This window comes from Sus scrofa, chromosome 6 (genome assembly GCF_054392235.1).
Source record: "Sus scrofa isolate SSC_HxYL_T2T_F1_AM1 chromosome 6, Sscrofa_HxYL_maternal_Yorkshire_Landrace_v2.0, whole genome shotgun sequence".
In the NCBI taxonomy this organism is placed as follows: domain Eukaryota; kingdom Metazoa; phylum Chordata; class Mammalia; order Artiodactyla; family Suidae; genus Sus; species Sus scrofa.
The window spans coordinates 115,727,081-115,752,903 of record NC_139388.1 but is presented as its reverse complement, the minus strand read 5'-3'; the positions used below and the strand labels follow the sequence as shown (position 1 = coordinate 115,752,903).

Sequence of the window (25,823 nt, the reverse complement as noted above, 5' to 3'; positions counted from 1 at the left end):
CTGCTTAGTGGAGGTCACCACTGGTGGAGTCATAATACAGAAGTGAAAGAGTTAGCTAATTTTTTTTTTTTTTGTCTTTTGTGTTTTTAGGGCTGCACCTGCAGTATATGGAGGTTCCCAGGCTAGGGGGTCAAACTGGAGCTTTAGCTGCGAGCCTGCACCACAGCCACATCGCCAGATCTGAGCCGCATCTGAGACCTACATCCACTGCAGAACATGGCAACACCAGATCCTTAACCCACTGAGCAAGGCCAGGGATCAAACCAACATCCTCATGGGTACTAGTTGGGTTCGTTAACCACTGAGCCATGATGGGAACTCTAAGTTAGCTAATTTAAAGAGTTAGCCAATTCAAGCCTAAACAAATGTGCAACATTGCACTTTTAAAAGAGTAGGTGGCTGGAGTTCCTGTTGTGGCTCAGTGGTTAACAAACCTGAGAAATATCTATGAGGACTCGGGTTCGATCCCCAGCCTCAATCAGTGGGTGAAGGATCCAGTGTTGTGGTAAGCTGTGGTGTAGGCTGGCAGCTGCAGGTCTAATTTGACCCCTAGCCTGGGAATTTCCACATGCCATGGGTGTGGCCCTAAAATAAGTAAATAATTTAAAAAATTGAAAAAAAAAAAAAAAAGAGTAGGTGACTGTGGCACAAGGGGATCATCTTGGGAGCACTGGGATGCACATTCGATCCCCAGCCCCAGTACAGTGGGCTAAGGATCCAGGGTTGCCGCCATAGCTGTGGCTTAGGTCACAACTGTAGCTCAAATCTGATCCCTGGCCCAGGAACTTCATATGCCGCAAAAGAAAACAGAAAAGAGCAGGTGACTCCTGAGAGAGATAGAAACACATCAAAATAGAGAGTATCAGAATAAGTCAGTAATAGTGAGGGCAGTCTTAAATGCATGGCATCTACTACTGAATTATAATCCCATAATTTTAGGTCCATGTACACTTTAAACAAAGAAAATTGTCTATTTCTCACACTCGGGGGGAGAAAAGATAACATAAATACAACACCAAGGGGAAAAATTATACATGATAGAGAACCTTTGGAAGAAGGAAATAAATAAAGAAGAAAGCAGCTGGACATCAGTCTTTTCCCTTGAGCGCCTCCCTTCCGTGAACTAGTCTGGGCCTCTTGGAGCTGCTGGTACAGTTGCAGAATATTGTTGAAACCCCATGATCTCCAGCTGTTTGGTGTTGTGTATCTTTGCAAATAAATACTCTGAGTATCCTAAAATAAGCTCTCATGTTGGAGACAGCAGTGCCCCCAGAGGAAACAGGCCCATAAACTGTGACCCTACGGCCAAGTGCCCATCATACATCATGCTGCTGGAGTTGAAAGGGAGTGGCCCCCCACCTCTGCCCATCTCTGCACACCTGGCCCCACACATCTGGATAAATATAGCTGCCCAGAGTTTATTCAGAGGAGGTGGAGAAGCATGGTAAGGGCTTTGTGTTCCCACAACCTCACCAAAACTGCCTCCAATGAGGGAGGGCCCAAACCACTGGCAGTTTTCTGCATCTTTTTTTTCCTCTCTCAACCACACCCTCCTTAGAATTGTCTCCTCACCTGCAGACTTCAAGACACCATCTTCTCTTGAGACTCTTCCTCCTTCTCAGAATCCATGGGCTTAGCCTTTTGGGTTTCTTCTCATGCCACTCTTGAATGTTGATGTTCCTCGGAGCATCCGACTCAATGTGGATTCAAGAGCCAGCCCCATGGCCATCACCTGGGAACTTGTTACAAGAACAAATGCTCAGAATGAAGCTCTGAGGATACATCTACCTTCCAACATCTCTGGTCAGATGTCACCTCTCTCTGCCCACTGCCACTGTCTTAGTCCATGATCTGAGTATCCCTCATCTGAAATAATAGTCTTTTTTTTTTTTTTTTGGACCACGCCCATGGCATGCAGAAGTTCCCTGGTCAGGGATCGAACTTGTGCCAGAGCGATGACCCAAGCCACAACACTGACAATGCTAGATGCTTTACCTGCTGGGCCACCAGGGAACTCCAACAGTCTTTTAGTTGGCCTCTCTAATTCCCTTCTCTCCTCTTCCACCTATTTCTTAAACGCAAATTTTTATCCTAAGGGAATAAGATGAATAATGCCACCCTCCCAAGATGTCTAAGTTCTAGCTCTGGAAACCGACTATGTTATCTTACTGGAAAGGGATAATGTAGGTGTGATTAAATTAATAATCTTGCTATGGGAAAAATGGATTAACCAAGTTGGCTGAATATAATGACAATGTCCTTATAACAGGAAGGCAGGCATTCCAGAGTAAGTAGTAGTGGACAGGACAATGGAAGCATGGACTGGAAGCTTACGAGGAAGGGACCACAAGCCAAGGAATGCAGGTGACCCCTAGAAGCTATAGAAGGCAAAGAACAGGTTTCTGCCCAGTTGCACAGTCCTGCTAACACCTTGAGTTTAGATTTATGACCTTTAGAACTTTAAAATAATAAATTTGTGTTACTTTAAACCACTACGTTTGTGGGAATTTGTTACAGCGGCAAGAGGAAACTTATACAGTGTTAGTCCTTTTTTAAGTCTGTCATACTTACATCTCCCATGTATTCCACTGCCTTAGCCTCTGATCCAAGCCCTTCTGCTCCCTGCAGCCCTGAACACATGTCACTCCCTCCACCTAGAGAGGTTTCCACTGCCCTTTCCATCCTGCCAAACTCCTATCTCTCTCTCCAGGCCCATCTCAAATGTGATGTTTTCTGCAGGCACTGGAAGAGTTACACTCCTCTCTGCCCACTCACAGCATTCTGTAAATTCTTCAATATGGCCTGTAGGTCTTAAGAGGGAATCTGTGTAACTGTGTCTTGAGCCTGAGCTTCATTAGTGTCATAGTAAATCTGATTCTGATTAAGAGGGAAATGTGGAATTCCTACTGTGGCACAGTGAGTTAAGAATCCAACTGCGGCTGTTTGGGTTACTGCAAAGCAAGAGTTCAATCCATTCCTGGCCTGGTGCTGTGGGTTAAAGGACCTGGCATTGCCACAACTGCAGTGTAGGTCACAGCTGCAGCTCAGAACTTTCATTTGCTGTCGGTGCCGTTTAAAAAGGGGGGGGGGGTGGGAAGGAAATAAAAATTGTATGTTAAAATGTTAAAAAAAAAAGAGGAGTTTCACAGAGTTTATTAAGATGCATAGACCTTGTAACTTTTCCTCTGACAAGCAGGAATAATTGTGGCACCTTCTTCCTTGAGTTACTGTGATGATTACAAATTAATATAGGAGTTCCCATCATGGCTCAGTGGTAATGAACCCAACTAGTATCCATGAGTACATGGGTTCAATCCCTGGCCTCACTCAGTGGGTTGAGAATCCTGTGTTGCGATGACCTGTGGTGTAGGTGGTAGATGCGGCTCAGATCCTATGTTGCTATGGCTGTGGTGCAGGCCAGCAGCTACAGCTCCAATTCGACCCCTAGCCTGGGAGCTTTCATATGCTGCATGTGTGGCCCTAAAAAGGAAAAAAAAAAAAAAAGACAAATCAAGATGAATTAGTTGGCCCCACACCCTGAACATAATAAATACTCATAACATTAGCTATTAACCACGTTTTTTACTAGCATCGGCTAAAAGTTGTTGACATTTATAGAGCCCGTACTATACCCCCAAGGTACTATGTTAAATGCTTTATGAGCACTTAAATAAATCACTTATTTAATCCTCAACTATCCTCTCAAGTAAATACTATTATTACCATCCCAGCAGATGAGAAACTGAGGCACAGAGAAGTTAAGTGCCTTGCCCAAGGTCAAATATTAAATAACAGAACTGAGTTCAAACCCAAGCATCCTGATGTGTACCATGCAACAACTGTGCTACATATTTTATTGATTCTAAGATGCACTTTTTTTAACAGGTTGGTCTTACAATCAACGATCTGTCATAGTTTAATTAGCTACATTCTTTTTGTGTGTGCAGGACAAAAAATATGTTTTAAAATTGATGTCGCCTTGGATCCTATGAAACAGACTGTAATGCTTTGTGACGGAGTCAATGTGGAAAAGTTCTGGTTTCTCCTGAAAGTCACAAACAGAAGCCCCTTCACAATCCAAAAGAGTGATTCCAGGAGTTCCCATTGTGGCTCAGTGGTAACGAACCCAACTAGTATCCATGAGGATGCAGGTTCAATCCCTGGCCTTGCTCAGCAGGTTAAGGATCCAGATCTGGCATTGCCATGAACTGTGGTGTAGGTGACAGACATGGCTCGGATCCCAGGTTGCTGTGGCTGTGGTGTATGCCAGCAGCTATAGCTCTGATTTGACCCTTAACCTGGGAACTCCCAAGTGCTGTAGGTGCGGCCCTAAAAAGACCAAAAAAAAAAAAGAAGAGTGATTCCAATGCTAGGAGTCAGAGTATGAGACTTGGAAAGGGCTGGAAACTTTCTTTTGTTGTCAGGAGGAGGCCCCCCTGGGACAGGAGACTCACCCTCCTGTACAGCTGGATAGTAAAGAAAGAGCCTTGAGGGGTGGAGCTTGGTCAAGACAGCCCCCCAGGGCTGCTTGCCTTCCTCCTCACCTAGAAGGTGTGGGTGTACGGGATTCCTGGAATGCATTCTCACCGATAAGCTTGAAAGACTGGCCAAAGTTCACAGTAGAAAAGGCCTAGAAGCAAATTAAGAGCCCATGTACATCCCTCAGAGGAAAAACTGTTTAATAAGAAACCATCTCCTGGAAAAAGGGCCTTATCAATGCTTCCTTATAATACTGTCTCTAATCAAGATTGCATTAAAGGAGTTCCCTCTTGGCTCAGCAGGTTAAGGATTCGGTGTTATCACTGCTGTGGCATGGGTTTGATCCCCGGCCATGGAAACTTCTACATGCCACTCCTGGAGGGCTAATTTTAATAAGAGACATATAAACAGAACCATTGTTATTTGATGGTAAAGAAATTATATTCAGCCTAAATTCATGATTGTTCCTTTTCTAGGAGTCCTCGGGTCCCTAATGTAAGAGTACGATTTAGAATAAGCAACATCCTAAGATTATAATTCATGTCTAAGAGTCATACGCCTCACGGGCCTTTCTCCAGGTATTTGTAGACTGACTATAAGAATGAATCCGTGGAAGAATGAAGGAAGGAGATGAGATGAACAGCAATATTCTCAGAAATCCAGGATGGGAGATGGTTTAGAGAAGATTGCTCAGCGTCAGGTGTTCTGAGGTCATGTCTAGTCCCAGGAGCAGTGACATTCAGTTGAATCCAGAGTCTAGGAACAGGGAAGGTCACGTTCACAACTGCAATAGATTATTCACTGGACTCACTTGGTCAGTTCCAGATCTCTAGGATGTTCTCAGGCCCTAAGATCTCCAAGAAAGTCCTCAATACTTTGTATACACTTGGAATAGACTGAAAGATGGAAAGAAAACTTCAGGCTGGTTTGAGGCTAAGCTATTCTACTGGACCATGAAGTAGTGACAAGCATTTCCAGAGGGAACACCCTTTGAAAAAGCTCAGAGTCACATGCAGAGGTTGATTTTTCAGCTTAACTTGGATGACTAGAAGAATGAGGAAAGTCTGGATGCAGTGAGCCTGGACCACAGAGAGGGAAGCAAAGGGAAAAAAAGCCTAAGAATGATGAAGACACTTTCATTTCCAGTTGAAAGGAAATTAGGGGCAACTGTGTCAAGAAGGGAAACCAAAGGAAGGAAAGAGGGAGGGAGGAAGAGAGAAAGGGGAAGATGGGAGGGGAGGGATCCCCACAGAATGAAGACGACTGTCCTGGAAGCCCAAGGTAGCAAACTACTAATGACTTTTGCTACCCAAGAACAAGCACCCTGGAGCCCCTTCACCCTTTCTCCAATCTCAAAATCCCAAGGTGCAGAGCTTCTGCTGTGGTGCAGTGGGATTGGCTGTATTTTAGGAGCACTGGACACAGGTTGGCGCCCCAGCCCAGCACAGTGGGTTAAGGATCCAACATTGCTGCAGCTTCAGCTTAGGTCTGGACTGTGGCTCAGATCTGATCCCTGGTCCAGGAGCTCTATACGCTACAGGGCAACCAAAAATGAAAACAAAACAAATCCCAAGATGCATGTGTCTCATCGGGGAAAATGTTATGCCTCCCAAAGTCTTTAGGTTTCAGAGCCCAATCATCCGAAAGATTCTTTTTTTTTTTTTTTTTTTTTTTTTTTGTCTTTTTGCTATTTCTTTGGGCCGCTCCCGCGGCATATGGAGGTTCCCAGGCTAGGGGTCTAATCGGAGCTGTAGCTACTGGCCTACGCCAGAGCCACAGCAACGTGGGATCCGAGCCGCGACTGCAACCTACACCACAGCTCATGGCAACGCCGGATCATTAACCCACTGAGCAAGGGCAGGGACCGAACCCGCAACCTCATGGTTCCTAGTCGAATTCGTTAACCACTGCGCCACGACGGGAACTCCCCGAAAGATTCTTTTAAATTTTATTGAAATATGTGCATACCTAATCACTAAACAATAACTTGGGATGTTAAAACAAATAATAATAATTAAAACAAAGGTTCTCTGGGGGTTTTTCTTAGGAAACGTTCTAGGTGGTACTAGGGAGGCAATATACTGATGCCCTATGAAGGACTCCTTAATGTGACCTGTGTGGGTGTGGGCTGGAAGAGGAGAGAGGCTTCTGGTCTTACACACCTTCTAGGTGCAGCAGGCAGCTGGATCACCACCAGAGCCAGGTTTGATGTGATAATTGAGGGTGACTCCCAAGAGAGAGGCTGTAATGGTGAACTTGAGGGAAAAGGGCAAAATCCAGGAATAAGAAGAAGATGGTTAATAGCAAGCTGAAGGGCAAAGAGAAACCCAACGTTCAGAATCAGCTGGAGGGGAGTTAAGACACCCGGGTAGAGGTGCTCAAGGTCTCCTTGCCTCTAAGCGCAAAAGCAGAGTCTGAAAAAGAGGTAAATTGGAGACTGCTGAACAGAAAAGTGTGTAGATTTATGAAAGCAGCCTCTCAGAACCACACACTTTATCAGAAACTAATGAAACAGAAGAATCCTCCCCACCCCGTTTTTCCCCCCGACTCTCTTACCATCGCTAATCAAAAGAACTGACGAATAAAATCAAAGATCGTGAAAAATGTGAAGGAGGGGAGAAAAAAAAACCAGACAGGGAGGGTTTAGCAAGGGGAGGAAGAGAAGTCGACATTTGAAGACAGAATCCTACAGGTAAGACTGGGGGCGAGAGTTTCCAATTACAGGGAAGGGTGAAAATGGCAGAGAAGATATGAAATATCGTATTTGTGTTTGTTCTGTACTGAAAATGAGGATCTTCCTTCCTCAAGGACAGTTTTCACACAAAGCAAGATGGACTGTGAGGGCGGCTGCGGGCTCTGTACACATTCACCCCGCAGCCCCCCCAGGCTGAGCCGCTCGCGTCCACAGCGCCCAGCAGGTGCCCGAACCCCACACTCTGGCCACCGAGGGGCCCAGCACTGACCCCCATGGTGCTTCACAGACTAAAGCTTTCACCCTGGACCCGGGCAAAGTCTGCACACAGACACCCACAAAGGCGTCTCCTCTTTTGTCAGAAGCTACTTTCGTTCTCCTGCCTCCGATTTTTTCACCTGCTCACTCTAGGCCAGGCTACATCCTGATGCATCTGGAAAATTCGTTCCTCTCTGCCCTTCCAACCACCCCAGGGAGGCCTCAGACTGCCTGTAAGGTTAACTTGGAACTACTGCACGTGATCTTAAATGCCGCGCTTTTGCGCGCCACCCCCTCCTACAATCCTCAAAACGAAGCTCCCCTGCTTGGATCTAATGGCCTGTGTTCCCGTGGCTCTGCCCTCCCTTCTGCTTGTCCAAATACCTCATGTCTAAGACGCAGTACCCTCCCCCCCACCCACCCCCCGCTTTTAAACAACTTGATTGACATGTAATTTACATACCATATAATTCAGCATAGGCCTTTAGTACATTCACAATATTTGTAACCAGCACCACTACCTAACTCCAGAATATTTTTATTATCCCCAAAAGAAAAGTCAAATCCATCAGCAGTTCTTCCTCTTCTCACCAGCACCCACACCCTGGCTGCCACAAAACTACTTTTCTGTCAATGGATGGTTCACCTATTCTGGACGTTTCACATAAATGGAGAATAATATATGATCTTTTGCACCTGGCTTCTTTCACTTAGATTTCAAGGTTCAGCTACATTTTAGCACATATCAGTATGTCATTCTTGCCTGCTGCCAAATAATATTCCATTGTGCAGATACCACACACTACGTTCATCTGTTCATCCACTGACAGACATTTGGGTTGCTTCTACACTTTGGCTATTAAGAATAATGCTGCTCTGAATATTTGTGTACAAGTTTCGTGTGTGGGTGTATGTTTTCACTTCTCTTGGAGTGAGATGGCTAGGTCATATAGTAATTCCATGTTTAATATTTTGAAAATCTGCCAGACTTTTTTCCAAAGTGGCTGCACCTCTTTACATTCCCAGGAGCAATGCATGAGGGCTTCTGTTTCTCCACATACTCCACAATTGGGATTGTTTATGATTCCCCTTGAATAAAAAACACATATTGGATTCCCCATCATGGCTCAGTGGTTAACGGATCTGACTAGGAACCATGAGGTTGAGGGTTCGATCCCTAGTCTCGCTCAGTGGGTTAAGGATCCAGCATTGCCATGAGCTATGGTCTAGGTTGCAGATGTGGCTCGGATTTGGTGTTGCTGTGGCTCTGGCGTAGGCCTGTGACTACAGCTCTGATAAGATTAGACCCCTAGCCTGGGAACCTCCATATGCCGTGGTTGCTACCCTAGAAAAGACAAAAAGACCAAAAAAAAAAAAAAAAAAGAAAAGAAAAGAAAAGAAAAGGAAAAGAAACACATATCAAAGGCAACTTCAAAGTCTTCTCCTTGCCTCTCACAGATAGTTCAGTACCAAATATTTAGACAAAGATACGGACTTAGCTGAGTTCTCTAAAGGTTCCTCCTCTAAGGTGGCAAGATAGACCAGTGATGCTCATGTGTGATGAGGAATAAATTAGTCACAGGGATGTCATATACCCATAGGAAATGAATATAATACTGTATGTTAACTAAACACAATTTTTAAAATGTCCTTAGATAACAGTTTGGGGCACAGCTTTTCACCATCACATGCCAATTTGCTGGACAAGCCTTTCCAGGGCTGGGATCCTGTAAATTCTCAAGAGGTTTTTATCCACCTTTGAGAGGGGCATTTTTCAGTTGTTACAGTGTTAGAGATTAAGATACTAGCCATACTCTTTTGAGCATAATCTTAAGAAAAGTCTAGATTTGATTTTAAACCCTCTAATTGTCTCTTGGATTTTAATTTATCTTTACAGATATATAATAGATTGGATCTGAGAGTGAAATAAACTTATGAATTCAGAGGAAGAATGAAAATGGGTGTGTATTGATTTCTCCTAGAGATGTTTCTATGTTGAAAACAATGTATATGTGAGAGTTTAAATGGGATCAAACTTCAGGACTAATATTTTATTGTGGAGGTGCCGTATTCTCACCATCAGAGGAGAAGTTTCCTCTGCAGGAAAGTGGAAAGGATGCCCATACCACGTGACTGCTAGTCCTGTCCCACCACATGACATACAGGCAGAGAGGAAGAACTGGACATTTTAAAAACAGAAAATACAAAATGAAGGGTAATAAACAGGTGTGTTTTAAACAGAATTATATAGTTACAATGGGCTTTCATTTTAAACAAATGGACTCTGAACTTGAGGGAATCTTGGGGGGGGGTGTATGTGTGTTCAGCATTTCCTTGCTTTTTGCTTTCTTGCTTTTCTTTGCTTTAAATATAGTAAGATATATATACATAAAATTTACAGTTTTAACCATTTCTAAGTGTACAGTTTCACGGTATGAAGTACATTCATATTGCCTTGCAACCATCACCATCATCCATCTCTGGAACTTTTTCATTTCCAAACTGAAATTCCATACTCCTAAAATATTGACTCCCTATTACTTCCTCCCCATTGAACCCCTGGAAAGCATTGTTTAACTTTCCATCTCTATGAAGCTAACAATTCTAGATCCTTCATGTAAGTGGAAGCATACAATATTTATCCTTCTGTTTCCAGTTTATCTCAGCGTAATATCTTCAAGGTTCATCCATGTCATAGCATGTGCAGAATTCTCTTCCTTTTCAAGACTGAATAATATTCCATTGTATGTACAGAATACATTCTGTGTACCTGTTCATCCATCAGTGGACATTTGGTTTGTTTCTACCTTTTGGCTATGGTGAATAATGTTGCTATGATCCTTGGGGTATAAACACCTGATTGAGTCATTGCTCTCAATTTTGTGTGGATAGGGATCTTAGATTTTAGGAAAGGCTCTACAAGGCCTCATGACCCTATGACAAAAAGCACTAATGCCAAACCCATAAAATTACCAAATCCCAAGGGCATTTATTCCTCCCCTTACCTATCTGTTAACAATCTTGGTCTTTTCCCTTTCAGCTATTTTTCTAACATGTTCTTTCCTTTACATTCATTTGCTCATTCATTAACAAGTGTCTATTGGGCACTAACTGTGCCAAGCATTATGTTAGGCCCTGAAGACACTGGTGAGAAAAGGCAGATATAGGTCGTATGTTATGGGAGCAGATGATAATCAAATAATAAACAAACACATAATTGCAAACTGACTCGTACTCTAAAGAAAAAGGCCAGTGAACTGTGAGTGCTTCCAGTTTGAAAACAGCCTAAGTTTAGGTAAGAAGGTAAGATCAAACTTTAGAACTGAGCTCGTTCTGAGGGGGAAGAAGGCTTCTTTCAGGAAATACTTGAGCTGAAGGATGAACAGGAGGGAAAGAGCATTCTATGTATGGGAGGTGCCTCCCATGCAAAGATCCTGGGGCCAAGAGCTGAGTGGGAGGAGCTAAAAGAGACCCAGAGTATTAGGCACAGCTCAGAATTGAGAGAGAGAAGCCTCGTGCGGGTGCAGAGGGAGATGCGCCAGATCAAGCAAGGCCTTGAGAGAATTTGGTCTTTACTCCAAGAGCAGGGGGAAAACATTGAAGAGATGTGCCTGTTGATTCAGAGCCTCCTGAGGATTAGGCCCCTTCTATCACCCAGATTGTCTATGTCCTCAGAAAGCATAGGAGGAGGAAGGTCTCTGCCTCTGTCCTGTGGCTGCACCTTTCCTGAGTGTGAAGGGGGCGGCCACCCTTCTTAACATGAAGGCTGCAGGGATAGAGGTTAATTGGCTAGTTTTCAATATTAGGAGCTGGTAGCTTGGCATAATACTCTTTTTTTTTTTTTTAATCTTTTTTCTTTTTTTTTTTAGGGTTGTGCCTGCTGCATATGGAAGTTCCCAGGCCAGGGGTCAAACCGAAGTTGCAGCTGCCTACACCACAGCCACAGCAACACCCCCTGAGCAAGGCCAGGGGTTGAACCTGCATCCTCATGGACACTATGTTGGGTTCTAAACCCGCTGAGTCACAACCAGAACTCCCATACTTTTTTTTGAAACTTCTTTGGTTTCTATCCAAATAACTCCTACTACAGCTATGGATGTAGAGTTTAGAATTCCACCTCAGCTAGGCCTTTCATTGACTACCAAAGACATTTGGAATTAAGTGAGCCAAGGGTAATCAATTCTGATGCTCTAGGCTATTAGGCCATCATGGGGCTTGGAAGAGATGCTCCCTCTTCATAGAATATGCTTCAGTTGGCTTTGTGCATGAGGGGCTCCCCAGTCCCTTGCCCCGTGTATTACAGGATGTTCTCTGCCAGAGGCAAGGTACCTGACTGTCCAGATCAGGGTCCAATTCCATTTAGGACATCTTAGGTTCATTCAAAAAATAGCAGAATTTGTTTTCACTTGCAGGAGCAATTTCCTTTTCCTTCTTCAAAAGGAAATGTGCAGATCTCTACCCATAATTCATGTGATACTGCCTGTAGAGACACAGCATGGGTAGAGAAAAGAAAGTGGGAAGAATCTTACAACTTTAAAGTGTTAGAGTTGGACCTCTGCAAAAGTGCTCTGTGATTTTGATGCGTGATGTATAACTGGGCAGGGGGAGTGCGGGGCTTCTGTCTTAGAAAAGGTTCAAGTTTCGCTGAAGCTGAAGTTGGATTAAGTAATTACAAAGAGAAAGAGGCATGGTTTCCTTTGGATGGTGGCTGTTTTGTGTGCACAACTTGCCTGGGGGAGGCACTGTCAGCACTCCCATCTGGGTTTCCAAATTAGGGAACATCCACAGTCAAGGTTCTCTGGAATTAAGTGCCTGCTAATTCGGCTATGAAGATGTTCCTCCAGAACTTTCTTTGGTTAGAAAACACCTTTCCCTTGATTTGTCACCCACAGAGGACCAGGGGAGGCACTGAGAATGAGAAGAAATATGTGATGCAAGTTTAAAAAAAAAAAAATGAGGAGAAGCAATGAATGGGGTATCCAAGGAATGGAGAATTTAGGCTCTACCATCTCAAGTCCTATCTACGTACATTTGGCCTCCAGGCATCTCCAAGTTGGACCCTGTGAGCTAAGTTAAGTTACAAGGATTATGACCCAGCACAGTGTTGCAGGGGTATTTATCAGTAAAAGAATATGGGGAGATATTTTCTGCCACTTGCCTGCCTGTCTCCTTTCTTGTTGCAAAACATGAAGATGTGGACATGACAAAGGATCCCCATTCACAGTTACCCTTCATTCAGGGTAAAGTCACCCCTTCCCCACTCAGGACCAGGAGAGGAAGGTCTTACCGAGGTTTTCAAAGCCCACTGCACCTTGGTTGATGTACCTCCGTTGTGGGTTTGTCTAGCAACCCACCAGTGCATCAGAGCATGGGGGCTCCTCCCAGAAAGCAGGCTCTGTCCATAGAGAGATCATCACAGAATCTCAGGAGACCTTGCAAGGGGGGTGACTGAAGAGAAACTATAAGTCAAAGTCTTCATAGAAAAGAGACCAAGAAAGAAGGAGGAGGAAGGAGAGGAGGAAGAAGTCACTTTCCTATTTCACCATTCGAACTAGGAGGTTAGCCTATGTGTAGACCTTTCCTCTTGTTTTATTTGCCAAATATCCTTGTATAGAATGAATTATTTGAAAAGCTCATTTGCTATTTTGGTTTACATTTGGTTCCTACAAGAGCCTGCTTTGGGTCTAAGAAGCCAAAGATGAGTACAGAAAATATAAAATTGAGAGCAAAACGCCTGGTTATGACTAAGGCAAATTTGAGTTCTTATCTCGTGACAAAACACTGGTCTTGAGTCAGAAGAAGGCTCTTCCTCTTCCTCTTGCTACCCGACTCAGAGTGAATCCCTCTTTCTTCTTCTTCTTCTTCAGCACAACTGGGATAACACTCCCAGTTGTTGAGGAACAAAGGGAATAATGGGGGTGACAGTGTCTGGTTAATTGCACAAATAGAACTTCCCATTGCCCAGTCTGAATGAGGAAAGGTAGAAAAAAGGAAAGTCTTGAAGGGTCTAGGCAGGATAGTGGTAGAGCTAACTAGCTCTTAGGCTAAATTTATTTTAGATTAAAATATAGATTCAAATCTGCCTCAAGATGCTTTGGGAAAAAAAAAATGGCAAGTTAACATTAAAGTCTAATTTATTCCTTTTAGTTATCCAGGGAATGGCAGTGAGAACTTGTGACTTCTAAGAGCCCAAAGAAGGGAAGAGAAAAATAGGTTTATTCATTCTCCACCACCCAACCCCAATCCTACTCCCATAAACCTGCATCGATGTGGGCTGCTTGAGTTAGGTCCATCCCTTAATGTATTTATTATCAATTTAATTTTTTTTCTTGGAGTTCCCTGTTGTGGTTCAGTAGGTTAAGAACCTGACTAGTATCCATGAGGATGTGGGTTTGACCCCTGGCCTTGGTCAGTGGGTCAGGGATCCAGCATTGCCATGACCTGTGCTGTAGGTCACACACATAGCTTGGATCTTTGCTGTGGCTGTGGCATAGGCTGGCAGCAGCAGCTTGGATTTGATAGCTAGCCTGGGAACTTGCAAATGCCACAGGTATGGCCCTGAAAAGAAAAAAAAATTCCTACATCTCTACCATAGTTTTAATTCTTTCTGGATCAAACACAAGGAATAGCCTTTTATTCTGTTCAAGTGTCTCCTTTTTGCTTCTGGGAGACTCAAGATACAATGCTGAGAGGACAAGTTAAATGAATACTGATATCTCAAAAAGGCACTTCTCTACATGTGATTGTGATGGGCCTCTCTGTCATCAGCACCAACATTCCTTACAGAGAAACCACAGGAAAGAGTGAAAGATGAACCGCAATGAAGGCCAGCTTTTAGCTTGGATAGATTTAAAAAACCAGTGAGTGACACTCCTATAGGAAATGAAGGAAGCAGGACAAAGCTGTGTTCTTTCTCTTTAAAATCTAAAAGTTTCTCTTGCTATTGTTTCCAGAACCAAAAAATCCATTTCTGGGAAATGAAAGGGCACCAATAAAACTATAACAAACTACTATAAGGCCTAAGGAAGTGGGTGTTTAAGCTGAATAGACAGATCCAAGCATCTAATGGCCACAGGGAATTAAGCAAGAAAACTAAGGCTGTGGCTCTGTGTGGTTGATCCAACCCAACCCAAGCCCCAAGAGAAGTTAAAAAGTAAAAACATGGATTTTCGGTTTCATGAATTCTAAAAACAAGGCATCCAGTTCTTTGATTCTCTCAACTCGTGTTATATTCATAACATGAGGCAAACGATTCAGTTTAGTTAATTATTTCAGTAATTTGCAGCTAGTTGCAATTTTGCATTTTTAGGTTCAAGGCCATGTCTACAGAATGACAAACATATAAGGTACATCTAAAATACTGCCAAACAGCAGCCTGTTTTTTTGGGTTTGTGTGTGTGTGTTTGTTTTGCTTTTTAGGGCTGTACCTACAGCATATGGACGTTCTCAGAGTAGGGGTTGAATTGGAGCTACAGCTGCTGACCACAGCCACAGCCACAGCAACATAGGATCTGAGCTTCGTCTGTGACCTACACCACAGCTCACAGCAATGCCGTATCCTTAACCCACTGAGTGAGGCTAGGGATCGAACCTCATCCTCATGGATCCTAATTGGATTTGTTTCTGCTGCGCCAGGATGGGAACTCCCAGCAGGCTGTTTTGCCCACATAATTCCAAGGGTCCCGACACAGATGCTTTCTCTTTGATATTTCTCTTTACTACCTACGGTTTACCAATGGGGAAACTGGGGGGGGGGGGTAAATTAGGGGGATGGGGTTAACATGTACACTCTACTATACATAACATAGATAACTAAAAAGACCTACTGCACAGGGAAATCTACTCAATATTATGTAATAACCTATAAGGAAATCTATCTATCTATCTATCTATCTATCTATCTATCTATCTATCTATGATATCTATCTATCTATCTATCTATCTATCTATCTATCTGATTCACTTTACTATACACCTGAAACTAATGCAACATTATAAATCAGCTATACCCCAATAACATTTTTCTTGAAAAAGGGTAAGTTTTAAATTTTGTTTTTGCTGCAGACCAAAGATTGAGTGCTTCCCATCTCCCCCCAGAATTCTTTAAGTAAGATTTACTGAAGGGAAAAAACCTGGAACAACTCAGCAACTTCCAGCGATTTGATCTAACTCAGAATATCCAAGTTTTCATAACACCGAGAAGCAATGTGTAAGGAGTGTGGGCATTTAGCTGAGCTGGGTTCAGAATGGTGAAGTGGTCTGAGCTCACACCTGAGATGGATCTTTACTGTGATGCTGTGGCCAATAAAGAGTGTTTGGGTTTTCTGTCCCACCTCTGGGAAAATAGTCACCCTCAGATATAACTTATTTGCTATGTGTTATGGATGTAAAGGAGACTAAGAAGAAAATTGTAACAGGAGAGAATAAATCTGACTCCATCCATATTAGATCTGTTTCTTTTACTTTAACCTTTGTATTCTGTTGCTTTTTTTTTTTTTTTTTCCAGTTTAAAATGTTGCCTATAGCCTGAAATATACAGGATAGCCCATTCTCAAGGCTCTGACCTTTAAGGGTATAACACTTTTCCACTCATAGAGAGAGAAAAAGTCACAGAACAGGCAATAACATTTGTCTATTTAGGGATTTGACCTACCTGGACAGCTCCAAGAACAAAGGATTCTTACACCAAGAGGTTTGCAACAACCAATCAGGTTCCTCCCTCACCTTGCCTTTAAAACGCTTTGCTGAAACCCTTTGGGGAGTTTGGGGTTCGGGAGGCATGAGCCACCCATTCTCCTTGTACGGCCCTGCAATAAACCATCCTCTGTCCCAACTCCAACATTTCAGCATTGTTTGGCCTCACTGCATGTTGGGCACACTAATTTGCAAAAAAAAAGAAAAAAAAAAAAAAGAAAAAAATTGTAACAAACTTTGAGAACTGGATGCATTGTTTTGTTTCATTTTGTTTTACCCTATTGTACTCCCTACCCCCACACCCAATACATTTTAAAAGAGGTATTAGTACAGCTTTTTCTTTTTTGCTGAGGTAGTGGTGGTAAAATATAGGTAAGTTACCATTTTAATCATTTTTAAGTACACAGTGAAGGAGCGTGAAGTGCATTCATTTGCTGTATAACTCGCACCATACTGTCTCCAGAGCTTTTTCTCTATCCATTGAACGATAACCACATTCCATCCTCTTCCCCCGCTTCTAGTAACTACTAATCAATCTACTTCCTATCTCCAAATTGGACTACTCCATGGAAGTGAAATTAGACACTATTTGTCTTTTGATCCCCACGAAATTTCGACATGAGAGAGCATCAAAAAAATTGGAAATAGCTAAACCCGAGGTGTACTAAGTAAAACGAAAATGACAGATCTACTAACACTGACCATGTTCCAGGTTCTGAAGAGGCTTCCTCTTTTTTGTTCCCACATAAAGATGTTTCATTTATATATATATATATATATATATATATATATATATATATATATATATATAGTATGTATGTATGTATGTGTGTATATATACATATATATATATATATATCTTTTTTTGTCTTTTTGCCTTTTTCTAGGGCCACACCTGTGGCACATGGAGGTTCCCAGGCTAGGGGTCCAATCGGAGCTGTAGCCACTGGCCTACACCACAGCCACAGCAATGCAGGATCCAAGCCGTGTCTGCAACCTACACCACAGCTCATGGCAACACCAGATCCTTAACCCACTGAGCAAGGCCAGGGATCAAACTCGCAACCTCATGGTTCTTAGTCAGATTCATTAACCACTGAGCCACGATGGGAACGCCAAAGATGTTTTAAATTACATATTTGGGAGTTCCTGTCGTGGCGCAGCAGAAATGAATATGACTACAACTCCGATTAGACCCCTAGCCTGGGAACCTCCATGTGCTGTGGGTACGGTCCTAAAAAATAAATAAATAAATAAAATATTTGTTACAGAGCAAAGATTTAGCCCCTCCTGCTCCACCCCCCAAGCAGTAGACTTTTTACTGTGGGTAAAAACCTGGGGAAATTCTTGCAACCCCCTGCCCGCCTCATTTTGGGGAGATAAGGTGTCAGAGATGATCAGAATGCTTTACTGATCAAAAATCTTCAGAAGCAAACTGGCACAGCATTGTAAATCCACTATACTTTAATAAAAAAAAAAGTTACAAAAATCTTCAGAAGCAAATAACACAAAAGACTGATGACTTACTATCATTGTCTTATGAGCTCTTTCACAGAGGCTTTGTTTTGTGAGGGACATCAACAATTAGGAAAGAAAATAGACACACAGGCTTTGTTTTCTCAGCAGGAGCTGCTGTACATTTGGTACAATGGATACACATTTTTTTCTTTTTTAAAAATTAAGATATCCATTATCTACAAACCAACCTTAGAGGGACAGATTGAGGATTTTAGAATTTCATGTCTGACTCTCATAGCCAGATGGTCTTTACACAATTGACGTTCCCTATCATCGTTCATAATTGTTTCTTATCACTACTATCATTAATGATATTATTAAGAATAATGTCGAAGTCATTTAAGAGCCCATAGATTTTTTGATTTGCTCCCCACCTTCTTCCAGTGCCAACTTTAACTAGTCAGGCTTATACTCAATAAAACTTGAGAAACTGCTTTTCTCTCTTCATAACTTTACCTTTTTTTTTTTTTTCGATAACTTTAAAGAGACCACACAGAGTCTTGCTTCCCACAGCAATTGGTTTATAGTGGCTCTTACCACAACTTGATATGTTTGCTTCTTATTTTATTATTATTCTATTCTATTTTATTATTTCCTTTTTCAGCTGCACTCACGACATATGGAAGTTCCCGGGCCAGCGACTGAACCCTAGCCACACCTGCCACCTACACCACAGCTGCGGCAATGCTGGATCCCTAACCCAGCACCACAGAGACAAGCCAAAGCATTAACCTTCTGTGCCACAATGGGAACTCCCAATGATTATTTTTTGACCAAATTTTGTTGTTGTCCTTGGGTTGGCTTGTTTTTTAACTAAAATCGTATTCACGATTGTTTTTAAATAAATGCTGTATTTTTAATCATAGGATGACCCCATTGGATATGTTTTATAGGGTCTTTTTCAAGGGTGGAGCAGGGAAAGGTTTTTAAAAAATTGAAATATGACATCTGTATCATTAGTGTTTTAAAGTTAGTAATATGCTTAAGGCAGACTCATTATGGTTAGCAAAGCGGAGAGGTTCTGACACCCAAAAGATGCACGAAGGGATAACTTACATAAATGTATATGGTGCCCCCGAGGGGCCTCAATTGTATTATAGGGTTTCTCATGAACAGTCTTGGTTCAGACAGAATAACAGTGAAGCAAAGCTAAGCGGTTCTCTACCGGATGAACTGTGTATGAGACATATCACCCTGCAAACAGAGGTACCTTTTAATGCCAGCTAGTTTACTACGAGGCACTGAAATATGAAATAGAGCAAAATATTTAATAAAATGTCTATCATTAAAAAGCTCTCCTTAAAAGAACCGCTACTTAGCTTTTGAAATGGACAGACTATGGAACAGTATGAATATCTTATGTTCTAAAGCTTGGGAAAGAAGAATATACATAAATTGGAGAATGGAGAAAATTGGGTAATAACACTGTGATTGATTGATTAGACGATTTGTTAAAGATGTGGATCAGCCCTGAAGTTTACCTCTCTGATTTTCCAAATTGTATTTTCTTTTTTCAAATTTTGTTTTTAAAGCACTTGTTTGTACCGATTCTGTAACTTCTGAAAGGCAAAAAGCAAATAATTAGAAAGAAAGATGTTCATGGCAGAATTCTAGTTGAGTCCCATTTCTTAGGCAAACAATTATACAAAATGTTTAATTAATTGTTTTCCATGTGTGAGACAGTCTTGTCAAAATCAAGGATCCTCAAAGGAACAAAAAAATCTTACCTCATGAACAGCACTATCAATATATGATATTTCATTCCTAATTTACCATGGAGAAAAACCTCATTTCTCCCATTATTTTACATGAAAAAGTGAGGTGTCTGCGTGATTTCTAGATGAAATAATAAAATGAAATTTAGCATTCTTTAAAAAGATCAGCCACAGAAATTGCAATAAATTGGGAATCTCCCATTGCTTAAATGTCCTTGTGGGCTACTAACTTAAACAGTAATACTTCACTATGGAACATGTTATTTATTCAACAACTGCTACAAACCCCAATGATCACACTTGCTATCATTTATTAAGAATGAGGCACAATTCCAAATACTTTCCACATATTATCCCATTTGACCTCAGAACAAGGCTTCCAGTTGGGAATGTTCATTCTTATTTTATGCCCAAAGAAACTAAGGATCAGGTGGTGCCGAATGTTGCAGAGCTATGACTGTAACTCAATTAGAGGCATAAAATCTATTTGCAATTATTTATTTGAAATAAAGGACATGAATGTCCAGCAAGGAATTTGAAATGCTGTAAGAAATATCCATGCTCCCAATTCTTTCTTCACACAGTGACTTCCTTGCCAACAAATGCATTTCTCTATCAAATACGACTATTTCAATGGTGGTCAGGGTATTCCACCATGCTTAAGTTTTATTTCTGCATTTGCCTTCTGCGTTGCTTCATATTATGAGATTATAAGCGATAAACTTTGATAAAACACCAAACTGATTTAAGGGCCTCAGTACAAGGACTTGGTATCTGGTTCTACTCAGAATTATGGATAAGATGAAACTGATGCCCATCAGCAGATCCACCACTGTTAGAAGAGCTACCTTTTGGAGTTCCCTTGTGGTGCAGCGGGTTAAGGATCCAGCAGTGTCGCTGCAGCAGCTCAGGTTGCTGTTGTGGCGTGGGTTCCATCCCTGGCCTGGGAACTTCCACATGCCACAGGCACAGCCAAAAAAAGAAGAAGAAGAAGCAGAAGAAGAAGAAGAAGAAGATCTACCTTTTGGGAAAGTGAGATACATAGACTTTAACATGGACAGTGATACAAAAAAACACATCTATTTTCCAGAGGTTAATTATAAACAGATGGTGGCCAGGGCCAAACCTCCAGGAATCACAGACCATTCTGTTTGAGCTTGTTAATGCTTCTATTTAACTCCAGGAAAATGTGCACATTCCACAGTGTTATGGGGAAGTTTCAGGTTGGCTGATAAAAAACAGGTGATTTCCTACCAAAACCCAGCTCCAAGATGAAATAAAACAACATAATTAGCTTCCTGTGTTAAAAAGCCTGTTGGTAGAGTTATAGGAGGATCCCACTGGAGCAATGATGGAAATATCGTCATTTACTGACATGAAGGGAGTAAAGCCACAAAAAGTGGCCGGGGATATCCGTACCTATCCAGGCTGAGCCCAAGAGCTGAGGCTTCTTTCTGCGCCCTGATGGAAAGCGCAATGGAAATTTCAACTGTGATCTTAGTGTGTGGCTGCTTCAGTGAAGGGGCTCTTCAATTTCACATTTCATCTCAGCAACTAATGTCCACATCTTGTCAAATTGCCACCAAGACTGTACCGCAGGGCTATCCCTGGACAAAGCCAAGATTTCTGTGCAATCTTGTGATTTGAGGGTTCGATGACGACGAACCAACCAAATGAGCTGTCCCCACGTTAATAGTAGAAGGGGCTGTGTGACCTGCGCCCCTTAAAGAACATCTCAATTGCTCTTCCTCAAAGGTCCTAGTGCTAAACTTTTTTTGTGCCAAACTCCTGGTTTCAAATCAAAATATCCTATCATTGTTTTCATGCCTTTAAAAACCAGTGGAACTCATTTTAAGCCACACCAGCAGAATTTAGAAGGCTGGGAAGTTTCCCAAGGTGAGTGCCTTCAGTGGGGGACACCACTCACCTTTCTTTTGTCCTGTCTCTAGCTGCCTAGGCTTGGCCCTGTCAGTGGCTGGCTTGTGACCCTGGGCAAGCTGCTTTCTCTCCTCATCTGGAAAAGGACGGGAAGGACCAGATGCCTTCCCCCCAAAGGGTCTTCCCAGCTTTCACATGCAGGATAATGACACACAGTTCTCCAGACTTAGATTAAGAGTCACTTTAGGTCATACCTTTAATGTATTAAGTCATATCAATGAATTGAGGAATGTTTTTTCTATGGTCTCTTTTCTTCTTATATCTCCTATGATAATATTTAGTGCCATTTGGGGGGCAAGAACAAAGTTTTTTAAATTGAATTTAGGGTTTTGTAGACATTGTAAAAATATTATTGCAGATCAGAGAATACATCTACCTTGTGTGAATGTTGGGGGGAGACTGAAAGAGTATGTGCAAAGAACAACATAATTTTGTTTTGTCTTGTAAGCCCCTCTATTTTTCTTTTTATAGGATATAGATATACTCAAAGCAGATGCCTATGTCATATGAACTTATGTTTAAAAGAAAAATCTATGAACATCCCTTTTTGTCGTGATGACATTAATCTCATGTCATAATAGAACTGATTGGACCAACAGTTTTTTTTAAAAGCTTGGCCCTTTCCTTTTCTGCTGGTACTGCAGTAGTTGCTTACCTTCAAGGTAAAATGATGGTTAAAAAATACTTCCTGTGAAATGCTGCCAATTGCAGGTATTCACAGGACCTATCTGGTTCTATTTAGGGTTTTTTCCCCCCTTTCTTTTTTTAGTATCCTTGGCCTTACAGCCTGGTCTTTTTCATAAGAAATGTCAGCAAAGTCTTTGAATTAATGAACTGTGAAGTGCTCAAAAGAAAAAAAAAAAAAAAAAAAAAGCCATTTCAAAAAGTATCCTGCATGGATATAACACTAATGGGAGGTGACCCTTGAGTTACAACCAAATATTCCACTTTAACTAAAAAGAATTAAGATAAGGACTGGCTCAGGCACAATCTCTTTGAACAAAGACCTAGAGAGGAAGGAGAAGTGATGGTCAGTGGGGGAGGTCAGAACTAGAGTAGCAATCTGGGGAAATGTGTTTATGTTAGAGTCTCTTTAGCTCTGTTGAGCAAATAATGGAATTATTTGCAAACCAACCCCCCCCACCCCCGCGCCCCGCACCCCATAAAAGACACCAGGTGGAGGGAAGCAAAGAGAAGGGAGCCTGGGGAAGTATGTTTACAAGGGTGATCAAATAAACCTAAATGGTAGGTCCTTGGCTACACCTAGTGTAGGTTTTGTTTTCTTTTAATTTTGCTATTAAAAAAAAAAATGCGGTGTAACTCCTTCAATCTTTTTGCAATTCTGCATGGTTGAACATTTGAAATGAGTTTGTGTATCACCCCCAGGCACTGATTCAGACTTGATTGGGGCAAAGCAGACTGCATGTGCTTATTTTTATCCACGTCATTTGGGACATTATGTCGCCAAAGGAACCAAAAAATGTGCTGCTCTATTGCCAAATTATCACCTATCCTTTGATCAGACAGGGCGGTGATCCTCATCAACAAGTTGCACGACCTTAGTGTAACAGCAATGTCAGGTCAACTTGAGAAAGTGAAGAGAGAGCCCTAAACACAAATAAAAAGAAACAACCAACAATCCTTATAATTATCATCATCTGCTGCTTTTCCCTCTTTTGGCAAAGAAACACTCCATCCATTTGCAGAAATCGCCCGCGGAAACGTTACATCAAAACTAATCACAACGATTAAAATCAGCTTTTCTGTGCAAGAGGAGGGTAAAAAGCAAGTTGGAGGCTGGAATAAGACTGTTTTTCCACCAAAAAAAATCTGGAAAAAAATTTCCTATATGTATATTTATCTATACGTCTATGTAGAGCTTTATTTTTGAAGGAGATCAATTGTCTGCCCTGTGAACAGTTAATTTGATTTAAGTTTTATTTTGGAGATTGATTTAGACTGGAGGTACAGGCATGAGCTAATTGTATCCTGATCCTTGCCTTGAGGGGTTTCAAAGCCCTGGAGCAACTCTTCTCTGTATTTTGTTCTGTCTACCTTAGCCAAGCTATTGCATTTCTCTCTGGTGTGGCGAGCCGAGCAGATCGCTGGGAGAGAAATCGGAAAAGGGGGGAGAGGAAAAGGAAAAGGGGACTTGGAGAGAGACTTTGTGCTTCAATGTTTCAGGTAAGATCTGACGGTTTGGGTTTGTTATTATTTGCTAAGGAGGGTATGGCTGGGACTTTGGGCGCAACTCGCTTTTACGCATGTGCCAGGCATGGGGCGAGAGCGCGGCACACTCGCACACACACAGCCCGCCGCGGCGGCTCGGGAGCCGCTCAGATCCGCGGCGGGGCAGCGGCCGCCGCCTCCTCCGGGGCTGCTCCCGCTGCTCCCTGGCGTTTCTCTTCGAGAGGGAGCGGGCGCGAGTGGGGCGGAGCGGGCAGCAGGAGCGGGCGCGGCCGGGGCGGCCGGGAGCCGGCGCGCTGGGGCCGGGCTTCCGGATCTGGGGGCCCGGTTCCGGCTCTCGGAGCCGAGAGACCGCGGCTCTCGGAGCCTGTGCCAGCGCCGCCCGCCCGCCCGCAGCTCGCGCGCCAGCCTCCCCGGCGGCCGCTTTGCAGCCGCGCTCCTCCCGCCCTCCTTCCCCCCTCCCTCCTCGGCCGAACCGCGCGCGTCCCTTTCTTCCCCGGCGCCGAGCTCCGCGCCCGCGAACCCGCCCCGCCGAGAGCCTCCCAGCGCCCCGATCCCCGACCCAACGCCGCCAGCGGGAGCGCCCCCAGCCGAGCGCACGGCCCTGCAGGGCGCGCGGGGTCGGCAGCGCCCGAGGCTCCGCTCGAGCCCGGGGGAGACCGCCGTCCCCTCCCCGCAGCAGCCTCAGCGGCGCCCCCGGACGCCCCGTGAAAGACGCCATTGTGGCTGCTGAGCGGATTGGGCCCCGGGGCGGTTTTTTCTTTCCCCAGTGCCCGGGATGGACCGCACCGCTCCCCTTTGTGAGCGGCGCCTGGTGCCTAGCGCTGTCCGACGTTCATCTCCGGCCGGGCAGATCCGGATTCGCCGCCTCCGCCCACCCGAGCGCCTTTAAAGCCCCCTCCCACCACCCCCTCCCTCTTCTAGCCTCCCCCCCCCCACCCCCGCCTCCCGCTTTGGGTGCAAACGTTTCATTTATTTTTAAAAAGCTCTCATTCCTCTTCCTCTCCACCTCCTCCCCCCGATAAAGGGCATGGCACGTGCTCCAGATTAGAAGTCTCCTTGGGAGGCGGGGACCGGGGAGGGGGCGCCGGGGTGGGAGAAGGATGTGAGCGCTGCAGGTAATGGCTGTGGCTTTGCAGCGCTTGCCTCTACTCTGCGATGCCTGCAGCGCCGAGTCCAGAGCCTGCATCCTTCCCTCCCCTTCTGGCGGCCAAGATTCCCTTAAAGGGACCGAGTTTCTTGGCCGCTTCGCGTCGCCAACAGTCGGAACTGGCGCTTGCGGCGCCGAAGTGGGCGGAAGGGATGCAGTTTGGCTCCTTTCTGACCTCTTTCCTCCCCCCAGTCCCCACCCCCGCCGCCCCTCTTTATTGAAATGTGAAGTGTGCTTCCTCTCCCGCCCCCCAGAGGGACTTGGCTGGAAAATAGAACCTGAGCCTCCTGGAAAAAGAACCGGGTGGGGGGCGCGTTCTTGAGAATTCGCATAAAAAGTGAGGTCTGGCCCCCCCAAACATCGAGGAAGAGGAAACTGGAGCCGTGGTGCAGGAAACCCTTACCTGGACGCGTGCTCCGCGCCGCCGCCCCGAGTACCGCAACTTCCTAGCTAGCGCGCGGGTCGACAGTGTCTGCCTTTGTGCTTTCGAACACTTGTACTGCCGTGGAAATGATTTTCTGGTATCAAAACGTTTTCACCGTGACTGTGCTTCGGGGGTCGGCTGGGCGCGAGCCAACTAAGTTAGCAAAGTTGGACGTAGGCTTTGTGCGTGGAGAAAAGCACGCACAAACTGTCCAGTATCCCCGCTCGTACCAGCGGCTTCCTAGCTAGGAGGTGCACCGCAGGAGGCTGCGTTACGTCTCAGATGCTAGAACTGGCTGCTTTCAAGCAAATCCTTGCCGCGCGCGCGCGCGCGCGCGCGCGCGTGTGTGTGTGTGTGTGTGTGTGTGTGTGTGTGTGTGGTGGAACTGGGAGAGACATAACAGTTTAACATACTCATTCTTTAAGAAACGTTTGCCTTCTGTTTTCAATCAACTAAGCTGGCAGCTAGAGATACAAGTTTATTTGAGAATACCCTCTGGGTACCAAGCATGCTTGGATTGTTTTAGCAAATTAAAAATGAGCAAAATGCTTTTACCTTCTCAGCAGTAGACTCCTTAAGAGACCTCCTGTTTTGTGCGTATGTGTATGTTTTTTAGAGAAACATTTTCTGTGTGTATCTCAAATGTCTTTTTAATGTGGAAAAGGAGAAAATAAAAAGAATTTTAAAGGCTGAGGCTGATGCCATAGAATGATTCATTAAATCTGATTTTACATCGAGGAATTTACCTGCGTATATGGGAATTTGTCG

The 25,823-nt window shown here is 43.7% G+C and overlaps 1 long non-coding RNA gene across 4 annotated transcripts in view; it reads right to left on the bottom strand.

Moving 5' to 3' along the window:
• LOC100514905 (uncharacterized) overlaps positions 1–25,335 on the bottom strand; it is a 36,286-nt gene extending 10,951 nt beyond the window's left edge. For 3 of the 4 annotated variants that reach the window (XR_014807787.1, XR_014807786.1, XR_002345072.2), the window contains exons 1-2: positions 25,035–25,335; positions 1,573–1,739 (exon numbers count right to left, since the gene is read on the bottom strand). This is a non-coding gene — a long non-coding RNA (uncharacterized LOC100514905). Of the gene's footprint in view, positions 1–1,572; positions 1,740–19,122; positions 19,201–25,034 lie in introns of all 4 variants that reach the window. The other variant, XR_002345073.2, reaches the window with a different exon arrangement.
• Positions 25,336–25,823: the final 488 nt, after the last annotated feature.